We start from the raw sequence: 19,583 nt of genomic DNA, 5'->3' as shown, positions 1-19,583 counted from the left end.
ACAAGTAGAAGCCCATAGAGAGGAGACACAAAAATCCCTGAAAGAATTCCAGGAAAACATAAATAAACAAGTAGAAGCCCATAGAGAGGAGACACAAAAATCCCTGAAAGAATTCCAGGAAAACACAATCAAACAGTGGAAGGAATTAAAAATGGAAATAGAAGCAATCAAGAAAGAACACATGGAAACAACCCTGGATATAGAAAACCAAAAGAAGAGACAAGGAGCTGTAGATACAAGCTTCACCAACAGAATACAAGAGATGGAAAAGAGAATCTCAGGAGCAGAAGATTCCATAGAAATCATTGACTCAACTGTCAAAGATAATGTAAAGCAGAAAAAGCTACTGGTCCAAAACATACAGGAAATCCAGGACTCAATGAGAAGATCAAACCTAAGGATAATAGGTATAGAAGAGAGTGAAGACTCCCAGCTCAAAGGACCAGTAAATATCTTCAACAAAATCATAGAAGAAAACTTCCCTAACCTAAAAAAAGAGATACCCATAGATACAAGAAGCCTACAGAACTCCAAATAGATTGGACCAGAAAAGAAACACCTCCCGTCACATAATTGTCAAAACACAAAAAGCACAAAATAAAGAAAGAATATTAAAAGCAGTAAGGGAAAAAGGTCAAGTAACATATAAAGGGAGACCTACCAGAATCACACCAGACTTCTCGCCAGAAACTATGAAGGCCAGAAGATCCTGGACTGATGTCATACAGACCCTAAGAGAACACAAATGCCAGCCCAGGTTACTGTATCCAGCAAAACTCTCAATTAACATTGATGGAGAAACCAAGATATTCCATGACAAAACCAAATTTACACAATATCTTTCTACAAATCCAGCACTACAAAGGATAATAAATGGTAAAGCCCAACATAAAAAGGCAAGCTATACCCTAGAAGAAGCAAGAAACTAATCGTCTTGGCAACAAAACAAAGAGAATGAAAGCACACAAACATAACCTCACATCCAAATATGAATATAAAGGGAAGCAATAATCACTATTCCTTAATATCTCTCAATATCAATGGCCTCAACTCCCCAATAAAAAGACATAGATTAACAAACTGGATATGCAACGAGGACCCTGCATTCTGCTGCCTAAAGAAAACACACCTCAGAGACAAAGACAGACACTACCTCAGAGTGAAAGGCTGGAAAACAACTTTCCAAGCAAATGGTCAGAAGAAGCAAGCTGGAGTAGCCATTCTAATATCAAATAAAATCAATTTCCGACTAAAAGTCATCAAAAAAGATAAGGAAGGACACTTCATATTCATCAAAGGAGAAATCCACCAAGATGAACTTTCAATTCTAAATATCTATGCCCCAAATACAAGGGCACCTACATAAGTAAAAGAAACCTTACTAAAGCTCAAAACACACATTGCACCTCACACAATAATAGTGGGAGATTTCAACACACCAGTCTCATCAATGGACAGATCATGGAAACAGAAATTAAACAGTGATTTCGACAGACTAAGAGAAGTCATGAGCCAAATGGACTTAACGGATACTTATAGAACATTCTATCCTAAAACAAAAGGATATACCTTCTTCTCAGCTCCTCATGGTACTTTCTCCAAAATTGACCATATAATTGGTCAAAAAACAGGCCTCAACAGGTACAGAAAGACAGAAATAATCCCATGCGTGCTATCGGACCACCACGGCCTAAAATTGGTCTTCAATAACAGTAAGGGAAGAATGCCCACATATACGTGGAAATTGAACAATGCTCTACTCAATGATAACCTGGTCAGGAAGAAATAAAGAAAGAAATTAAAAACTTTTTAGAATTTAATGAAAATGAAGATACAACATACCTAAACTTATGGGACACAATGAAAGCTGTGCTAAGAGGAAAACTCATAGCGCTGAGTGCCTGCAGAAAGAAACATGATAGAGCATATGTCAGCAGCTTGACAGCACACCTAAAAGCTCTAGAACAAAAAGAAGCAAATACACCCAGGAGGAGTAGAAGGCAGGAAATAATCAAACTCAGAGCTGAAATCAACCAAGTAGAAACAAAAAGGACCATAGAAAGAATCAACAGAACCAAAAGTTGGTCCTTTGAGAAAATCAACAAGATAGATAAACCCTTAGCCAGACTAACGAGACGACACAGAGAGTGCGTCCAAATTAACAAAATCAGAAATGAAAAGGGAGACATAACTACAGATTCAGAGGAAATTCAAAAAATCATCAGATCTTACTATAAAAACCTATATTCAACAAAATTTGAAAATCTTCAGGAAATGGACAACTTCCTAGACAGATACCAGGTATCGAAGTTAAATCAGGAACAGATAAACCAGTTAAACAACCCCATAACTCCTAAGGAAATAGAAGCAGTCATTAAAGGTCTCCCAACCAAAAAGAGCCCAGGTCCAGACGGGTTTAGTGCAGAATTCTATCAAACCTTCATAGAAGACCTCATACCAATATTATCCAAACTATTCCACAAAATTGAAATAGATGGAGCACTACCGAATTCCTTCTACGAAGCCACAATTACTCTTATACCTAAACCACACAAAGACACAACAAAGAAAGAGAACTTCAGACCAATTTCCCTTATGAATATCGACGCAAAAATACTCAATAAAATTCTGGCAAACCGAATCCAAGAGCACATCAAAACAATCATCCACCATGATCAAGTAGGCTTCATCCCAGGCATGCATGGATGGTTTAATATACGGAAAACCATCAACGTGATACATTATATAAACAAACTGAAAGAACAAAACCACATGATCATTTCATTAGACGCTGAGAAAGCATTTGACAAAATTCAACACCCCTTCATTATAAAAGTCCTGGAAAGAATAGGAATTCAAGGCCCATACCTAAACATAGTAAAAGCCATATACAGCAAACCAGTTGCTAACATTAAACTAAATGGAGAGAAACTTGAAGCAATCCCACTAAAATCAGGGACTAGACAAGGCTGCCCACTCTCTCCCTACTTATTCAATATAGTTCTTGAAGTTCTAGCCAGAGCAATCAGACAACAAAAGGAGATCAAGGGGATACAGACCGGAAAAGAAGAGGTCAAAATATCACTATTTGCAGATGACATGATAGTATATTTAAGTGATCCCAAAAGTTCCACCAGAGAACTACTAAAGCTGATAAACAACTTCAGCAAAGTGGCTGGGTATAAAATTAACTCAAATAAATCAGTTGCCTTCCTCTATACAAAAGAGAAACAAGCCGAGAAAGAAATTAGGGAAACGACACCCTTCATAATAGACCCAAATAATATAAAGTACCTCGGTGTGACTTTAACCAAGCAAGTAAAAGATCTGTACAATAAGAACTTCAAGACACTGAGGAAAGAAATTGAAGAAGACCTCAGAAGATGGAAAGATCTCCCATGCTCATGGATTGGCAGGATTAATATAGTAAAAATGGCCATTTTACCAAAAGCAATCTACAGATTCAATGCAATCCCCATCAAAATACCAATCCAATTCTTCAAAGAGTTAGACAGAACAATTTGCAAATTCATCTGGAATAACAAAAAACCCAGGATAGCTAAAGCTATCCTCAACAATAAAAGGACTTCAGGGGGAATCACTATCCCTGAACTCAAGCAGTATTACAGAGCAATAGTGATAAAAACTGCATGGTATTGGTACAGAGACAGACAGATAGGCCAATGGAATAGAATTGAAGACCGAGAAATGAACCCACACACCTATGGTCACTTGATTTTTGACAAAGGAGCCAAAACCATTCAATGGAAAAAAGATAGCATTTTCAGCAAATGGTGCTGGTTCAACTGGAGGGCAACATGTAGAAGAATACAGATCGATCCATGCTTATCACCCTGTACAAAGCTTAAGTCCAAGTGGATCAAGGACCTCCACATCAAACCAGACACACTCAAACTAATAGAAGAAAAACTAGGGAAGCATCTGGAACACATGGGCACTGGAAAAAATTTCCTGAACAAAGCAACAATGGCTTATGCTCTAAGATCAAGAATCGACAAATGGGATCTCATAAAACTGCAAAGCTTCTGTAAAGCAAAGGACACTGTGGTTAGGACAAAACGGCAACCAACAAATTGGGAAAAGATCTTTACCAATCCTACAACAGATAGAGGCCTTATATCCAAAATATACAAAGAACTCAAGAAGTTAGACCGCAGGGAAACAAATAACCCTATTAAAAAGTGGGGTTCAGAGCTAAACAAAGAATTCACAGCTGAGGAATGCCGAATGGCTGAGAAACAACGAAAGAAATGTTCAACATCTTTAGTCATAAGGGAAATGCAAATCAAAACAACCCTGAGATTTCACCTCACACCAGTGAGAATGGCTAAGATCAAAAACTCAGGTGACAGCAGATGCTGGCGAGGATGTGGAGAAAGAGGAACACTCCTCCATTGTTGGTGGGATTGCAGACTGGTAAAACCATTCTGGAAATCAGTCTGGAGGTTCCTCAGAAAATTGGACATTGAACTGCCGGAGGATCCAGCTATACCTGTCTTGGGCATATACCCAAAAGATGCCTCAACATATAAAAGAGACACGTACTCCACTATGTTCATCGCAGCCTTTTTTATAATAGCCAGAAGCTGGAAAGAACCCAGATGCCCTTCAACAGAGGAATGGATACAGAAAATGTGGTACATCTACACAATGGAATATTACTCAGCTATCAAAAACAACGACTTTATGAAATTCGTAGGCAAATGGTTGGAACTGGAAAATATCATCCTGAGTGAGCTAACCCAATCACAGAAAGACATACATGGTATGCACTCATTGATAAGTGGCTATTAGCCCAAATGCTTGAATTACCCTAGATCCCTAGAACAAAGAAACTCAAGAAGGATGATCAAAATGTAAATGCTTCACTCCTTCTTTAAATGAGGCAAAAGAATACCCTTGGCAGGGAAGGGAGAGGCAAAGATTAAAACAGAGACTGAAGGAACACCCATTCAGAGCCTGCCCCACATGTGGCCCATACATATACAGCCACCCAATTAGACAAGATGGATGAAGCAAAGAAGTGCAGACCGACAGGAGCCAGATGTAGATCGCTCCTGAGAGACACAGCCAGAATACAGCAAATACAGAGGCGAATGCCAGCAGCAAACCACTGAACTGAGTATAGGTCCCCTGTTGAAGGAATCAGAGAAAGAACTGGAAGAGCTTGAAGGGGCTCGAGACCCCAAAAGTACAACAATGCCAAGTAACCAGAGCTTCCAGGGACTAAGCCACTACCTAAAGACTATACATGGACTGACCCTGGACTCTGACCCCATAGGTAGCTTGAATATCCTAGTAAGAGCACCAGTGGAAGGGGAAGCCCTGGGTCCTGCTAAGACTGGACCCCCAGTGAACTACTCTATGGGGGGAGGGAGGCAATGGGGGGAGGGTTGGGAGGGGAACACCCATAAGGAAGGGGAGGGGGGAGGGGGATGTTTGCCCGGAAACCGGGAAAGGGAATAACACTCGAAATGTATATAAGAAATACTCAAGTTAATAAAAAAAAATAAATAAATAAAAAAACAGTTAAACAACCCCATAACTCCTAAGGAAATAGAAGCAGTCATTAAAGGTCTCCCAACCAAAAAGAGCCCAGGTCCAGACGGGTTTAGTGCAGAATTCTATCAAACCTTCATAGAAGACCTAATACCAATATTATCCAAACTATTCCACAAAATTGAAACAGATGGATCACTACCAAATACCTTCTACGAAGCCACATTTACACTTATACCTAAACAACACAAAGACACAACAAAGAAAGAGAACTTCAGACCAATTTCCCTTATGAATATCGACGCAAAAATACTCAACAAAATTCTGGCAAACCGAATCCAAGAGCACATCAAAACAATCATCCACCAAGACCAAGTAGGCTTCATCCCAGGCATGCAGGGATGGTTTAATATACGGTAAAACATCAACGTGATCCATTATATAAACAAACTGAAACAACAAAACCACATGATCGTTTCATTAGACGCTGAGAAAGCATTTGATAAAATTCAACACCCCTTCATGATAAAAGTCCTGGAAAGAATAGGAATTCAAGGCCCATACCTGAACATAGTAAAAGCCATATACAGCAAACCAGTTGCTAACATTATCTAAATGGAGAGAAACTTGAAGCAATCCCACTAAAATCAGGGACTAGAAAAGGCTGCCCACTCTCTCCCTACTTATTCAATATAGTTCTTGAAGTTCTAGCCAGAGCAATCAGACAACAAAAGGAGGTCAAGGGGATACAGATCGGAAAAGAAGAAGTCAAAATATCACTATTTGCAGACGATATGATAGTTTATTTAAGTGATCCCAAAAGTTCCACCAGAGAACTACTAAAGCTGATAGACAACTTCAGCAAAGTGGCTGGGTATAAAATTATCTCAAATAAATCAGTTGCCTTCCTCTATACAAAAGAGAAACAAGCCGAGAAAGAAATTAGGGAAACGACACCCTTCATAATAGACCCAAATAATATAAAGTACCTCGGTGTGACTTTAACCAAGCAAGTAAAAGATCTGTACAATAACAACTTCAAGACACTGAGGAAAGAAATTGAAGAAGACCTCAGAAGATGGAAAGATCTCCCATGCTCATGGATTGGCAGGATTAATATAGTAAAAATGGCCATTTTACCAAAAGCAATCTACAGATTCAATGCAATCCCCATCAAAATACCAATCCAATTCTTCAAAGAGTTAGACAGAACAATTTGCAAATTCATCTGGAATAACAAAAAACCCAGGATAGCTAAAGCTATCCTCAACAATAAAAGGACTTCAGGGGGAATCACTATCCCTGAACTCAAGCAGTATTACAGAGCAATAGTGATAAAAACTGCATGGTATTGGTACAGAGACAGACAGATAGGCCAATGGAATAGAATTGAAGACCGAGAAATGAACCCACACACCTATGGTCACTTGATTTTTGACAAAGGAGCCAAAACCATTCAATGGAAAAAAGATAGCATTTTCAGCAAATGGTGCTGGTTCAACTGGAGGTCAACATGTAGAAGAATGCAGATCGATCCATGCTTATCACCCTGTACAAAGCTTAAGTCCAAGTGGATCAAGGACCTCCACATCAAACCAGACACACTAAAACTAATAGAAGAAAAACTAGGGAAGCATCTGGAACACATGGGCACTGGAAAAAATTTCCTAAACAAAGCACCAATGGCTTATGCTCTAAGATCAAGAATCGACAAATGGGATCTCATAAAACTGCAAAGCTTCTGTAAAGCAAAGGACACTGTGGTTAGGACAAAACGGCAACCAACAAATTGGGAAAAGATCTTTACCAATCCTACAACAGATAGAGGCCTTATATCCAAAATATACAAAGAACTCAAGAAGTTAGACCGCAGGGAAACAAATAACCCTATTAAAAAATGGGGTTCAGAGCTAAACAAAGAATTCACAGCTGAGGAATGCCAAATGGCTGAGAAACACCTAAAGAAATGTTCAACATCTTTAGTCATAAGGGAAATGCAAATCAAAACAACCCTGAGATTTCACCTCACACCAGTGAGAATGGCTATGATCAAAAACTCAGGGGACAACAGATGCTGGCGAGGATGTGGAGAAAGAGGAACACTCCTCCATTGTTGATGGGATTGCAAACTGGCACAACCATTCTGGAAATCAGTCTGGAGGTTCCTCAGAAAATTGGACATTGAACTGCCTGAGGATCCAGCTATACCTCTCTTGGGCATATACCCAAAAGATGCCCCAACATATAAAAAAGACACGTGCTCCTCTATGTTCATTGAAGCCTTATTTATAATAGCCAGAAGCTGGAAAGAACCCAGATGCCCTTCAACAGAGGAATGGATACAGAAAATGTGGTACATCTACACAATGGAATATTACTCAGCTATCAAAAACAATGACTTTATGAAATTCGTAGGCAAATGGTTGGAGCTGGAAAATATCATCCTGAGTGAGCTAACCCACTCACAGAAAGACATACATGGTATGCACTCATTGATAAGTGGCTATTAGCCCAAATGCTTGAATTACCCTAGATACCTAGAACAAATGAAACTCAAGACGGATGATCAAAATGTGAATGCTTCACTCCTTCTTTAAAAGGGGAACAAGAATACCCTTGGCAGGGAAGAGAGAGGCAAAGATTAAAACAGAGACTGAAGGAACACCCATTCAGAGCCTGCCCCACATGTGGCCCATACATATACAGCCACCCAATTAGACAAGATGGATGAAGCAAAGAAGTGCAGACCGACAGGAGCCGGATGTAGATCGCTCCTGAGAGACACAGCCAGAATACAGCAAATACAGAGGCGAATGCCAGCAGCAAACCACTGAACTGAGAATAGGTCCCCTGTTGAAGGAATCAGAGAAAGAACTGGAAGAGCTTGAAGGGGCTCGAGACCCCATATGTACAACAATGCTAAGCAACCATAGCTTCCAGGGACTAAGCCACTACCTAAAGACTATACATGGACTGACCCTGGATTCTGACCTCATAGGTAGCAATGAATATCCTAGTAAGAGCACCAGTGGAAGGGGAAGCCCTGGGTCCTGCTAAGACTGAACCCCCAGTGAACTAGACTGGTGGGGGGAGGGAGGCAATGGGGGTAGGGTTGGGAGGGGAACACCCATAAGGAAGGGGAGGGGGGAGGGGGATGTTGCCCGGATACCTGGAAAGGGAATAACACTCGAAATGTATATAAGAAATACTCAAGTTAATAAAAAAAAAAGGGGCAAACAATAAAAAAAAAAAAAAGAAATAGTATAAGAATGAGAGGAACAGAAAGTTTACTGTGAAATTCCATATGCTAGAAATATCAGAAAAACCGAACCAATAGACAAGACCAGGACAAGGAAGTTACCAATAACAAGCTAATGCTTAAGGACAAAAATTCTATCTATCTATCTATCTATCTATCTATCTATCTATCTATCTATCTATCTATCTATCTGTCTATCTATCACCTATGTCTGTATCTACATTTATATATCTATGTCCTATCTATATCTAATCTCTATCTTTACCCCATCTCTACCTCTATTTCTATCTAATCTCTAACTCGATCTCTATATCATCAATATATCTATCTATATCTATATGTGTGTATGTATAAATAAGTATATGTATAAGCATATATACATATATTTGAATGTATAATAAATATATTTTAAATGTCTTACATAAATTTTTTATGCATATATAAATTGTACGTCTTAAATTATATTGTTTTCATTTAAATGTATTCAAGTATTTAAGTTTAAAATAACTTTCTAATAAGATATTATTCAGTAATATATTCACAATATTAGAGACTGGAAGTTTATTATCATCATGGTAATTCTCCAAACTTAAATCTTGTTCAGAAATAACTTTCATTATGAAAGACACTAATCATTGTAGAGAAATTTAAACCCAGCAATATGGACAGTCTGGCAAGGGATCACATCCAAAGTCCTTCTGGAATTATGTGATCTGGCTGGAATTCATCCATTCTCTGGATTACAGTGCTTACTTTTAATCCCTATCAATGAAGGTAAGGTTGGTTTGTAGAAGAGCCAGCTATGCTTGAATGTATTACCTATTGAGTGGCATACAAAGTAACAAATCAGAGAAAGATTTATCAGAGTGAATCGGAGATAGGACATGCCCAACTTCTAGGAGAACCACAAAAGGAAAAGAGGCTACTTTAGAGCAGTACCGGGCGAGAAAGGGGTGTGGCAGTTTTATCAGGACAGTTTGGCAAAGACAGATGACAAAGTGAAGAAGCTAGACACTGGTGAAGACAGAAGAAGCCACAGAATGAGAGGAGCTAGAAGATTAGAACAGATTCCCAGAATTAGTATGAGGCCAAGTACAAAAACTCAGTGAGAAGCTGAGAGAAACTAGATTGAATCAGCCAGCTTGGAAGATTGGATTGAATGGAGGGGAGGCTAGAAGCTTTCAGGCCTAGGCCTAGAGATAGTGAAAACAGAGAAAGGAACCACGCTCTGCTCAGCCCAAGCTGTGTATTTGCACAGCTTGTGTATGGCTCTCATCTCATCTCGTGACCTAAGGAATTACAAGTGAAACTTACAGATGATTCTAAAGAAAAACAAAATATTATTAACTGCCGAGTCAGATTAACTTTTCACTTTTCTTCTTGAAGCAGACACAAAAGCAAACATGAAATTGACATATCAGGATGGTGGCACATAGACATGTAAAGGAGCGTGAAACAAAATACTTATCATAGTTGATCTATGTTTTCATTTTGAACACTGGCATGGAGTTATACAGTAAGAACAAGCAATAATAATATTCACTAATTCTTTTCTGTATCCTTATCAGGTAACCATTGCTTCTGTAGTGAAACTGAATTTCAGTTATATTTTTTTTCTCCTTCCATGATAGGAACCAATGTTGGAATTTTTCCCATAGGCTCTTTGAATATATTCCCCTTTATTTCTTGAGAATTGTCTATTCATTAGCACATTTTTTATTAGAATATTTTCCTTATTCTTGCTTAGTGTCTATGTTCTTTATATGTTGTAGATATTATCTGTCATATGATATCAAACATTTTTCTCATCCTATCAGATGCCTTTTCACTAAATGTTTTTTATTGTACTGAAACTTTTTAATTTTGCACAATCAAATTTTCAAATGCTGTCATCCAGAGAAATTGGAGTCTTATTCAAAAGTCCTTGTTGATGTCCAGATACATCTTGATTTCTTTATTTTATTTGACCCACCTATACTATACCTGAGTGTTTGCTCAAAGAAATCTAAGTCAACATATTACTGATTTTTTTTATCTTTAATCATTTTTTACAGTTCAGTCCGTGTCTGCCTCCTGTTCTGCCCTCTGACAGTTCCTCATCCCATTCCTCCTCCCCAAGAGTATGTCCCCACCCCATTCCCCTCACAACCTGTGAAGGCCTCTTCACTCCCTGGTGCCTCAAATCTCTCAAGGGTTAGGTGTGTCTTCTTTCCCTGAGGCCAAATCAGACAGTCCTCTGCTGTATTTGTGTCAGGGAACTCGGACAAGCTAGTATATGTTGCCTGATTTAAGTTCACTGAAGAACTATTTACAATAGTCAAGTGGTAATATCAAGCTATACGTCCAACACAGGAGTATAGAAAATGCAAACATGGAATGTATACCCAATGAAATGTAGTGAAAACAATTTTGCCATGAAGAATAATAAAATTATGTTATTTGTTGGGAAATAGATACATCTGTAGATCATTATATTAACCTTAAATTTGTCTCAGCAAGACGAATATTAAATTTTACCTCATTCATGGATCTTACATTTTATATAAAATATTTAAGTATACACACTTTGTGTGTGTGTGTGTGTGTGTGTGTGTGTGTGTGTGTGTGCAAAGAATTTTTGGAGAATGAAGATAACTAAAAATGTTAAGAGCAGAATATATAGAGCAGGAAGTATAGGAAAAAGGATATTACATATTGCTACAAATAGGTCCTTAAGAAGTCAACAACTATGTAGAATAAATATGCACCAATTAAAATATACTAGTTATATAAAGTCATAATGTTACTAAATCTTTTACTGTAAATGAGCATGCTGAAAACTGAATTATTTAGCCAGGATTAAATCTAAATCTTTCCTTGGTAGCATACACTTTTTTTTAAAGGTTCTTATGACACAATTGTGACATAGAGGCTCAAACATGAACAACAGATTGAGCTTTAAATGAATACTGCTGGAACAAATAGATAACTATGTTGCAGTTGGCAGTAACAATTTGATAGTAGTATAAAACATTGACAATACTGTCCAAAATTCTACTCTAATGGATATGTGTGTGTGTGTGTGTGTGTGTGTGTGTGTGTGTGTGTGTAATCAGAGAAAACATCTTTTAAATTACTGAATATAAAATAATAAATTTGCAGTTGCATACTTGATGAAGAATTAAGTATAGATGTACTAATAATTTTTTCCTGCTCTTGGAGATGTTGACCAGAGTGATGATATTAAGTCCATGGGGATGGTAGAAAGGGACAAAATAATAGTCCTTACTTTATAACCTCAAAATGTGTAAAATCTGTGTATACCAGATGGGGAAAGAAAAAACGTGTTTTCTGCAATATTTCAAATGGATCTTTTATCATAAAATTCTGCGACTGGAGCATAACCTGGGCATGTAAGTTGTACTGTGCTTTGGACTTAATGAGACTGGTCTATAGGGAAATTTTAACTATCTTTATATTATGAAAAATTGTTCATTAGCTAGTGATAGGTAATTTAGAGATCATTTCTTTTCTGTAAATAGAGAAAAAAATCATAGATACTGTGTTTAAATGATTGTCCTGATGTTGCAGTTTCATTAAAATTACTAAACAATTGTAAAGGAGGATTGGTAATTTGCAAACTGTAACATACACCATTATATGTGTAATTGCAATGATCTTCATCTAAGCACTGAATTACAGGTAACAGATGAAGGACAAAATTCTCATCTCCTAGATGTATAGTGCTCCTTGAAATAAATAGTCAGAAAATTCTATTTGTTGAATGATACATCATTTCAAACAATATTAAATGCATCGTATAAGGCTCACATTTGTATTCAAATATCTGAAAAGACTAAATAGCTGACTTAATGAAATTCATGACATTTATGTCAAGGTTAATACTCCATCTTATGTCATATCTCAGCCGGGTAAGAAGTTCAAGAACCATTTTTTGCTAATGTTGTCTTTAAGTCAATACACGGTAAAGAAGGCTTCAGGAACATGAAAAACATCAGCTAATAAAAATAGTTTAATAATTGGCAAACTATTAGAGGTCATTTTTAGGCAAAAGTTTGTGGACACTTAAGAAAATTGCCACAGCAAAGAAAAATAATCTCAGTAGCATGAAAATTAGTTCATATTGTTTATGCAGCCATAATATCAGTTATATCTAGTTAGGGATAACTTTTACATGTACCCAACTATGTATACATGATCACCATGCTAATATTTTTGTTGTAAATTGTTTCTGTTTATATTTAAGTTTATAAATGATAAGAGATAAATATATATTTCTTATTTTGTACACTACAACCACTTACAAAAATGGTGAAATATTATGTAAGTTTTGAAATATACATTAAGGATAGTATTCTCTGACCACTGTCACTAAAACATTCTCTGCCCAATTCCAAAGACAACCATTATTGATTTAATAGGTATAATTTCAGAATATATGCATTCTTAAAGCCTAGATATTACATCCAAACACATATTAAGATGTAGGATATTCAACAACAAACTAATCAACTTCTCAAGGATGAAATATTCATGATCTTTTATTAATGTGGCAAATGGAGTATTCAGCATTGAGTACAGGCTAGCTATTATAGCAGCTGAACTAATGATGTGAAATAATGTTAATGAGAAACAATGAAGTTGGTTTTAAATCATTTGAAAATATGAAAGATTAATTTTGGATCTAGTTTTTTAATCCCTTTAATGTAATGTGTTGGTTGGTTTTAAACTAGAACTTTGAATCTAATTCTTGTTCTATTCATAACTAAGAATGAATATATACTCTGACATAAGTAATATAACATAGCATATTAATATACTGAAGATTACAGTGAATTATTAACACTAATTTAGAGAATAGCATGTTTACATTCTTAAATAACAGATTGAATTTACAACCCAAAAGTGGAGATGATAGATAATACTTAGACATCTCCAAATGTATTTTATTTATATATATATATATATATATATATATATATATATATATATATAGAGAGAGAGAGAGAGAGAGAGAATGTGTGTGCTTGCACGCATGCATGCGTGTACCAGGGGCCAGCAGATGGGGAAGAGTCAGCAGGCATAAGACCTTGCTCTCATGAAATATTTAGGGTTGCTGTATAATAATAAAATTTTTAGCTATTTTAAGTCTATGTCACTTCACTTCTGTAGCTGATCTGCCTTCTGAGTTACTCTGAGTAGAGAAACTGTTTAGCAACTCATCTTAAAACAGCAGGGGATTAAGTAGTCTTTGTTCTATCTCCAAGGGAACTGCAAGGCTCTAACTTCCAGCTTGCTAGTTGAAGTCCCAGGAACAAAAAGGGACAAGTTGAAATGTGATTTTAGCCTTTCTAAGTTCTTCAGCTCTCCAAAAAACTTTCTACAAAAGCTCTTCTCCAAAGAATTTTCTCTAAAATATTATCACTACTTTCTTCTTCTAATCTTGTTCTTTCCTCCTGCTCTGATGTCACAATAATGCCCATACCTTCACTTCAGTTCTGTGCCCTCTCTTTATCCTCAGCACATAAACATCTTTCATATTACATGATCACATGGTAAAAAGCTCACCACAAGTTTACAGATAAATTTATAACATGTATTGAATAAAAAGTTTACAAAAGAGAATGTTTACATGCATATCCGTTAAGAGTAATTATCTGGCTAAACATCAATTTTTACCACTTCTACAAGTTCATGGAGTGTTAAAAACTCTAACTTCTGTGACTAAGTTATTAATGAAGTTTTGTATAGATAAACCCAGTCAATATTTTATCTTCTGTCCTTGCACCTATAGTAAAGCCTTAATTGCCATTTTTTTTTTTTTACCTTTGGTTAATGGTTTTACAACCTCTGGGAATGTGTTCTAAGTTGCAGATGCCTTCTTTCTATCTCAGAAGCAAATAACTCATGCCAATTGAAGATTGGCAGAGTACTCATTGCAGTTTTGATTATCAGAGGGGACTTAATATCAGTCCTGTGATTAAGAGAAAGCTTAATATTTACTAATATAATTTAAGAATTCTCATAGGATCATCGTTAAGAATTAAGAAATTATCTATTTGTCTATATAGCATCACTATAAAACAGTACATTTTCATTGTTATGGAGAGATCTGCTCAAAAGGGTAGGCATATATATATATATATATATATATATATATATATATATATACATATGTGTGTGTGTGTGTGTGTGTGTGTGTGTGTGTGTGTGTGTGTGAAACATATTAATAGCAGGAACCTCTTCTAAAATAAAATTCTTCCTCACCTTGTCTAATGGAGCAAATCTGTCGTACAATTTAATCCATGGCAGAACCATCTCAGGAAGACCATCTGCTAGGATTTAGCTTCTCCTTGATGGTTGCTGGTGGGTGTGTGTGTGTGTGTGTGTGTGTGTGTGTGTGTGTGTGTCTGTGTGTAAATAAGAGAGACAGAGACAAGTGAAGACACTGTGCTGGTGTGAAGATCAGAGAACAGCTTTGGACTTTTGTCCTTTCCACCAACTTTATTAAGACAATCTCTCTCAGTATGTCCTGCTGTGTTTACCACAGATCCTGAAATTCTCCTATTATTCTCTTGTATAACATGATAGAATACTGGGCTTGTAGAGAGTCCTTGTTGCATCTGGCTTCTACCTGAGTTCTGGGAATCCAAACTCAGATATTCATGGTTTTACAGCAAATGCTTCATCCATTGGATTAACTTATCAGTCTCATAATAGAATTTAGATTGTTGATTTATAACTGTTTTCATGTTTTGTCTAGTATTAATTTACATAATGAAACATATGTTGGTTCTTATTTTGTTTCCTTTTTAATATTATAGGACAAAACTTTCAAAAAATTATTTAATGTTTCTCCTCACAGAAATCAACTCTGGCATTCTTCACCAAGTTTGCTAATTGACAGTCTCTATGTATTAATGCTATTATTTTATGTAATTAAGAGAATAACTACATATTCAGTTATATTATTTTATTATATTTAATTTTTAATGATTTTTAATGCAAAATTGTTATTCTGGGCCATTGTTTATAATGGAGCCCAAATAGTAAGACATTCTCCCAGAACATGCTGTTGGTTGGAGGAATAAATGTGAGGGTTGAATATCTTTTTAAAAAGCACCCAGAAAGTGGACAGCTAACAAAGTAATCAAGAGTTAGTGTTCTCCTCTCAATGAGCGAAGCATATGTCAGACTTCCACTTCTACTGAACTTTTTAATGCAGATTCTAATACAAGTATCTAATTTGGAAGAAATATAAACTTTAATTTTAAGTAATGCATTTTAACTTAGAAAAGTCTATAATAAAACACTATAGTCACATCACCTCACCACAGATATATATATATATATACATACATATATATATATATATACATATATATATATATATTTAAAATATAGTGACATCACAAAAAAAAATCCATATTATCTGGATTCTGACCTAATTTCTCTATATTTGTTCATCTTGTGATAAATGTATAATCAAATGATCAGTGTCTCAATATATTTCAAACCAAGCTGTAGGATTTCTTTAAACAATGTTCAAACTTAATAGGAAGCAAAATTAATATGTGCAGTATTGTTACAGAATAGGCAGATCACACCATGTAAATGAATTGACTCTGTAAAGGAATATTCAAAAATATGTTATATTTATCAGCAATTTTATTTTTTTATGATGATGCAGGATAGTTTTAAGACAAAAGACAGTCCTTTTTTTCTACAGATATTTCTTGGATAGATAGATATCCATATGCAAAGAAATAAAACAGATTGCTATTTCACATAATAAGTGATAAATTATTCAAAATAGAGGACTGAATTATATAAAAATCCAAACTTTAAAAATTATTGTTAAGAGATGCTATAAAATCTTTGTCATGAGGATTCTTCAAAGAGAATTAAAATCCCAATCTAGAGTAAAAGCAAGTTGAATCGTTTTTCTTCAAATTTCATATATTTGGACTTCATAAACACACCATTAAGAAAATCAAACTGCCCGCGAGTAAACTTGAGCCTCGGGACCACAGGTAAGACCAACTTTTCTGCTGCAAGTGACCTGCCTGGTGAACTAAAGACACAGGCCCACAGGAACAGCTAAAGACCTGTAGAGAGGAAAAACTACATGCCCGGAAGCAGAACACTCTGTCCCTATAACAGGCTGAAAGAAAACAGGAAAACAGGTCTACAGCACTGTAGACACACAGGCTTATAGGACAGTCTAGCCACTGTCAGAAATAGCAGAACAAAGTAACACTAGAGATAATCAGATGGCGAGAGGCAAGCACAGGAAGCCAAGCAACAGAAACCAAGACTACATGGCATCATCGGAGCCCAATTATCCCACCAAAATAAACATGGAATATCCAAACACACCAGAAAAGCAAGATCTAGTTTCAAAATCATATTTGATCATGATGCTGGAGGACTTCAAGAAAGACGTGAAGAACTCCCTTAGAGAAACACAGGAAAACATTAATAAACAAGTAGAAGCCTACAGAGAGGAATCGCAAAAATCCCTGAAAGAATTCGAGGAAAACACAATCAAACAGTTGAAGGAATTAAAAATGAAAATAGAAGCAATCAAGAAAGAACACATGGAAACAACCCTGGATATAGAAAACCAAAAGAAGAGACAAGGAGCTGTAGATACAAGCTTCACCAACAGAATACAAGAGATGGAAGAGAGAATCTCGGGAGCAGAAGATTCCATAGAAATCATTGACCCAACTGTCGAAGATAATGTAAAGCAGAAAAAGCTACTGGTCCAAAACATACAGGAAATCCAGGACTCAATGAGAAGATCAAACCTAAGGATAATAGGTATAGAAGAGAGTGAAGACTCCCAGCTCAAAGGACCAGTAAATATCTTCAACAAAATCATAGGAGAAAACTTCCCTAACCTAAAAAAAGAGATACCCATAGGCATACAAGAAGCCTACAGAACTCCAAATAGATTGGACCAGAAAAGAAACAACTCCTGTCACATAATAGTCAAAACACCAAACGCACAAAATAAAGAAAGAATATTAAAAGCAGTAAGGGAAAAAGGTCAAGTAACATATAAAGACAGACCTATCAGAATCACACCAGACTTCTCGCCAGAAACTATGAAGGCCAGAAGATCCTGGACTGATGTCATACAGACCCTAAGAGAACACAAGTGCCAGGCCAGGTTACTGTATCCTGCAAAACTCTCAATTAACATAGATGGAGAAACCAAGATATTCCATGACAAAACCAAATTTACACAATATCTTTCTACAAATCCAGCACTACCAAGGATAATAAATGGTAAAGCCCAACATAAGGAGGCAAGCTATACCCTAGAAGAAGCAAGAAACTAATCGTCTTGGCAACAAAACAAAGAGAAGAAAAGCACACAAACATAACCTCACATCCAAATATGAATATAACAGGAAGCAATAATCACTATTCCTTAATATCTCTCAACATCAATGGCCTCAACTCCCCAATAAAAAGACATAGATTAACAAACTGGATATGCAACGAAGACCCTGCATTCTGCTGCCTACAGGAAACACACCTCAGAGAAAAAGACGGACACTACCTCAGAGTGAAAGGCTGGAAAACAACTTTCCAAGCAAATGGTTAGAAGAAGCAAGCTGGAGTAGCCATTCTAATATCAAATAAAATCAATTTTCAATTAAAAGTCATCAAAAAAGATAAGGAAGGACACTTCATATTCATCAAAGGAAAAATCCACCAAGATGAACTCTCAATCCTAAATATCTATGCCCCAAATACAAGGGCACCTACATATGTAAAAGAAACCTTACTAAAGCTCAAAACACACATTGCACCTCACACAATAATAGTGGGGGATTTCAACACCCCACTCTCATCAATGGACAGATCATGGAAACAGACATTAAACAGAGACGTAGACAGACTAAGAGAAGTCATGAGCCAAATGGACTTAACGGATATTTATAGAACATTCTATCCTAAAGCAAAAGGATATACCTTCTTCTCAGCTCCTCATGGTACTTTCTCCAAAATTGACCTCATAGTTGGTCAAAAAACGGGCCTCAACAGGTACAGAAAGATAGAAATAATCCCATGCGTGCTATCAGACCACCACGGCCTAAAAAAGTCTTCAATAACAATAAGGGAAGAATGCACAGATATACGTGGAAATTAAACAATGCTCTACTCAATGATAACCTAGTCAAGGAAGAGATAAAGAAAGAAATTAAAAACTTTTTAGAATTTAATGAAAATGAAGATACAACATACCTAAACTTATGGGACACAATGAAAGCTGTGCTAAGAGGAAAACTCATAGCGCTGAGTGCCTGCAGAAAGAAACAGGAAAGAGCATATGTCAGCAGCTTGACAGCACACCTAAAAGCTCTAGAACAAAAAGAAGCAAATACACCCAGGAGGAGTAGAAGGCAGAAAATAATCAAACACAGAGCTGAAATCAACCAAGTAGAAACAAAAAGGACCATAGAAAGAATCAACAGAACCAAAAGTTGGTTCTTTGAGAAAACCAACAAGATAGATAAACCCTGAGCCAGACTAACGAGAGGACCCAGGGAGTGTGTCCAAATTAACAAAATCAGAAATGAAAAGAGAGACATAACTACAGATTCAGAGGAAATTCAAAAAATCATCAGATCTTACTATAAAAACCTATACTCAACAAAACTTGAAAATCTACAGGAAATGGACAATATCCTAGACAGATACCAGGTACCGATGTTAAATCAGGAACAGATAAACCAGTTAAACAACCCCATAACTCCTAAGGAAATAGAAGCAGTCATTAAAGGTC

Source organism: Rattus norvegicus, chromosome 15 (genome assembly GCF_036323735.1).
Source record: "Rattus norvegicus strain BN/NHsdMcwi chromosome 15, GRCr8, whole genome shotgun sequence".
Classification (NCBI taxonomy): Eukaryota; Metazoa; Chordata; class Mammalia; order Rodentia; family Muridae; genus Rattus; species Rattus norvegicus.
The sequence above is the reverse complement of the archived record's forward strand: the minus strand, read 5'-3'. Positions refer to the sequence as shown.